Raw genomic sequence first — 5,206 nt, forward strand, 5'->3', positions numbered from 1 at the left:
TATTCGTTTGAACTTGGTGCGTATCTATGGGGTCAGTGTGCATGGCTAGGTCGGATATCTATAAAAGTTATCGTGTTATCTCCGGCAAGACACAAGGTCATACGATGAGGTAATCACTAGGTGGGTCTTACACGTGGTGGTAATGATGGGGTAATCACTAGGTGTGTCTCGCAAGTGGTGGTGACAATGAGGTTAAATGAGACTCAATCAACAGGGATAATCATATCTTTATCAAATGGATGGTTACAAACAGGTTATGTTAATCACAAGATCTGAGAACAAGACGTCGTACTATACAGAGCCTCACACATCATCTAAACCTTACAGGGCCTCAGTCATCATCTGAACCTTACAGAGCCTCAATCTTAATCTGAATCTTACAGAGCCTCACTCATCATCTGAACCTTACAGAGCCTCACTCATCGTCTGAAACTTACAGACTCAGTCATAACCTGAACCTTCCAGAGCCTCACTCATCATCTGAACCTCACAGAGCCTCAGTCATCATCTGAACCTTACAGAACCTCACTCACCATCTGAACCTTACAGATACTCAGTCATCATCTGAGCCTTACAGAGCCTCACTCATCATTTGAACCTTACAGAGCGTCACTCATTATCTGAGCCTTACAAAGCCTCACTCATCATCTGAACCTTACAAAACATCACTCATCATCTGAACCTTACAAAGACTCAGTCATCATCTGAACCTTATAGAGTCTCACTCTTCATCTGAACCTTACAGAGCCTCACTCATCATCTGAACCTTACTAGGACTTAGTCATCATCTGAACCTTACAGAGCCTCACTCATCATCTGAACCTTACAAAGACCAAGTCATCATCCGAACCTTACAGCGCCTCAATCATCATCTGAACCTTACAGAGTCTCACTCATCACCTGCATCTTACAGAGCCTCACTCATCATCTGAACCTTACAGAGACTCAGTCATCATCTGAACCTTATAAAGTCTCACTCATCATCTGAACCTTACAGAGCCTCACTCATCATCTGAACCTTACAGAGACTCAGTCATCATCTGAACCTTACAGGACCTCAGTCATCATCTGAACCTTACCGAGCCTCACTCATCATCTGAACCTTACAGAGCCTCACTCATAATCTGAACCTTACAGAGACTCAGTCATCATGTGAACCTTGCAGACGCTCAGTCATCATCTCAACCTTACAGACACTCACTCATCATCTGAACCTTACAGAGCCTCACTCATCAACTGAACCTTACAGAGACTCAGTCATCATCTGAACCTTACAGAGTCTCACTCACCATCTAGACCTTACAGAGACTCAGTCATCATCTGAACCTTACAGAGCCTCACTCATCATTTGAACCTTACAGAGCCTCAGTAATCATGTGGACCTTACAGAGACTCAAACATCATCTGAACCTTACAGAGCCTCACTCATCATCTGAACCTTACAGACACTCAGTCATTATCTAAACCTTACAGACACTCAGTCATCATCTGAACCTAACAGAGCCTCACTCATGATTTGATCCTTACAGAGACTCAGTCATCATCTGAACCTTACAGAGCCTCACTCACCATCTGAACCTTACAGAGCCTCAATCATCATCTGAACCTTACAGAGCCTCACTCATAATCTGAGTCTTACAAAGCCTCACTCACCATCTAAACCGTACAGAGACTCAGTCAACATCTGAACCTTACAAAGCCTCACTCATCATCTGAGCCTTACAGAGCCTCGCTCATCATCTGAACCTTACAGAGACTCAGTCATCATCTGAACCTTACAGAGGCTCACTCATATCTGGACCTTACAGAGATTCAGTCATCATCTGAACCTTACAGACACTCTCATCATCTGAACCTTACAGATTCTCACTCATCATCTGGACCTTACAGAGTCTCACTCATCATCTGAACCTTACAGAGACTCAGTCATCATCTGAACCTTACAGACACTCAGTCATCATCTCAACCGTACAGACACTCACTCATCATCTGAACCCAACAGAGCCACACTCATCATCTGAACCTTACAGAGGCTCAGTCATCACCTGAACCTTACAAAGCCTCACTCATCATATGAACCTTACAAAGACTCAGAGATCATCCGAACCTTATAGAGACTCAAACATCACCTGCACCTTATAGAGCCTCAGTCATCATGTGAACATTACAGAGCCTCAGTCATCGTATGAATCTTTCAGAGCCTCAGCCATTATCTGAACATTACAGAGACTCAGTCATCATCTGAACCTTACAGAGTCTCAGTCATCATCTGAAACTTACCTCAGTCATCACCTAAACCTTACAGAGCCTCAGTCATCACCTGAACCTTACAAAGCCTTAATCATCATCTGAACCTTGCAGAGCCTCAGTCATCACCTGAACCTTACAGAGCCTGAGTCATCATCTGAACCTTACAGAGACTCAATCATCATCTGAATCTTGTAGAGGCTCAGTCATCACCTGAGCCCTACATAGCCTCAGTCATCACGTGAAAATTACATAGCCTCAGTCATCACCTGAACCTTAAAGAGCCTCAGCCATCATCTGAACCTTACAGAGCCTCAGTCATAATCTGAACCTTACAGAGCCTCAGTCATCTTCTGAACCTTACAGAGAATCAGTCATCATCTGAACCTTACAGAGCCTCAGTCATCATGTAAATCTTACAGAGCCTCAATCATCATGTGAACCTTACAGAACCTCAGTCAGGAACTTTACTGAGCCACAGTCATCATCTTAACCTTACAGAGCCTCAGTCATCATCTGAACCTTACAGAGACTCACTCATCATCTGAACCTTACAGAACCTCAGTCATCATCTGAAACTTACAAAGCCTCACTCACCACTTAAATCTTTCAGAGCCTCAGTCAACTTCTGAACCTTACAGAGCCTCAGTCATCATGTGAACCTTACAGAACCTCAGTCAGGAACTTTACTGAGCCTCAGTCATCATGTGAACCTTACAGAACCTCGGTCAGGAACTTTACTGAGCCTCAGTCATCATCTGAACCTTATACAGCACTTGGTCATCATCTGAGCTTTACAGAGCCTCAGTCTCATGTGAACCTTACAGAGCCTCAGTCATCATCTGAACCTTACAGATCCTCAGTCGTCATGTGATTCTTACAAAGCCTCACTCATCATCTGAACATTACAGAGCCTAAATCATCATCTGAACCTTTCAGAGCCTCAGTCATCATCTGAGCCTTACGGTGCCTCAGTCATCATCTGATTCTTGAGGAGCTCCAGTCATCATCTGAACCTTACAGACCCTCAGTCATAATCTGAACCTTAAAGAGCCTCAGTGTCAACCGAACCTTAGAGAGCCTCACTCATCATCTGAACCTTACAGAACCCCAGTCATCATCTAAACCTTACAGAGCCTCACTCATCATCTGAACCTTACACAGCATCAGTCATCATCTGATCCTTGCAGAGCCTCAGCCATCATTTGAACTTTACAGAGCCTCAGTCATCAAGTGACCCTTACTTCATAATGGATGGGTAACTTGACCACACGACCAAGTAGGGGCAGCTTCCACTCCGTTAGTGCCCCAACTTTGACTCAGTTACTGGGAATATATCTCGATCCCTCCTTATATTACCTGCTGAATCTCTTGTCATCAGGAATTTCCAGCACCTATTTTCAATTTACCTTTTTCTCTTTTTTTTGTATTTAACCTTACCTTATTTACCAGCATCACTGATAATGAACAGGATTGATCTAGGAATATAATTAGAATTGTATATTGATGCAGGAGATATACAAGCTGATGAACCACAACAGCCTGGTCTTACTTGCCAAGGCAATATGAGGCTCTTAATGTCAACGTCTACATCGTGCTGTAGTTTCTCTCGTATTGTCAAACCTTCTGGCTTCAGAAACCACCGAACTAGATGCGACGGTATCCAATCTTGGCTGTGGCCCTGAGAGTAGTCATGCAATCACAAAATATATCATTCATTAACCCTTTCTTACTCTCAAGTGGTAGAGGTTATGATAAATGTATCATTAATAAGACCCGAAAGTAAACATCTACATACATATCTGTCATCCTGTCTTCCACCTTTCTATCTTGCAGTTTCTGCTCGTCTACTTTATTTCAATTTTTCTTCTCAACTTCATATTCTTTTTCGTTTGAGTCTCCCTCCCTCGACCAAGTCCTGCCAAGGTACGTCTCACCTACCATGATGCTCTTAACTTCAAGCCATCATGTGAGTCAAAATGTTTCAGTCAAAACTACACAAAGCAAAGTGAACGAAAACTTACCAAATATATCTTAACACTGGATAAATATTTACTTCATTAAGAAGTCAGGACAAAGGTAGTATAACTTGCTGTAGTATGCATGGAAATTAACTTATTTACCTACATATGATATATAATCAACAAATACATCTACAGATAAACTATAATGAACATATAAATCTATATGTTCAATACTTATGTATATATATATATATATATATATATATATATATATATATATATATATATATATATATATATATATATATATATATATATATATATATATATATATATATATATATATATATATACATATATATATATATATATATATATATATATATATATATATATATATATATATATATATATATATATATTTTTTTTTTTTTCAAACTATTCGCCATTTCCCGCATTAGCGAGGTAGCGTTAAGAACAGAGGACTGGGCCTTTGGGGGAATATCCTCACCTGGTCCCCTTCCCTGTTCCTTCTTTTGAAAAAAAAACAAAAAATAGAGGGGAGGATTTCCAGCCCCCCGCTCCCTCCCCTTTTAGTCGCCTTCTACGACACGCAGGGAATACGTGGGAAGTATTCTTTCTCCCCTATCCCCAGGGATAATATATATATATATATATATATATATATATATATATATATATATATATATATATATATATATATATATATATATATATCTGAACCTTACTGAACCTCAGTCAGGAGGTTTACTGAGCCTCACTCATCATGCGAACCTTACATATATATATATATATATATATATATATATATATATATATATATATATATATATATATATATATATATATATATATATATATATATATATATATATATATATATATATTACTGGGGATAAAGGGGGAAACAATACTTCCCAGGTATTCCCTGCGTGTCGTAGAAGGCGACTAAAAGGGAAGGGAGCGGGGGGGCT

At 40.0% G+C, this 5,206-nt stretch overlaps 1 long non-coding RNA gene across 1 annotated transcript; it reads right to left on the bottom strand.

Annotated features, from left to right (window-relative positions):
* Nucleotides 1–209: 209 nt before the first annotated feature.
* On the bottom strand, nt 210–4,507 carry LOC139758852 (uncharacterized). Its single transcript, XR_011714956.1, has 2 exons — nt 2,882–4,507; nt 210–2,741 (listed from the first exon to the last, which is right to left on the bottom strand). It is a non-coding gene; the product is annotated as an uncharacterized lncRNA (long non-coding RNA).
* Between the last annotated feature and the right edge of the window lie 699 nt (nt 4,508–5,206).

The sequence above is a fragment of the Panulirus ornatus genome, chromosome 31 (genome assembly GCF_036320965.1).
Source record: "Panulirus ornatus isolate Po-2019 chromosome 31, ASM3632096v1, whole genome shotgun sequence".
In the NCBI taxonomy this organism is placed as follows: Eukaryota; Metazoa; Arthropoda; class Malacostraca; order Decapoda; family Palinuridae; genus Panulirus; species Panulirus ornatus.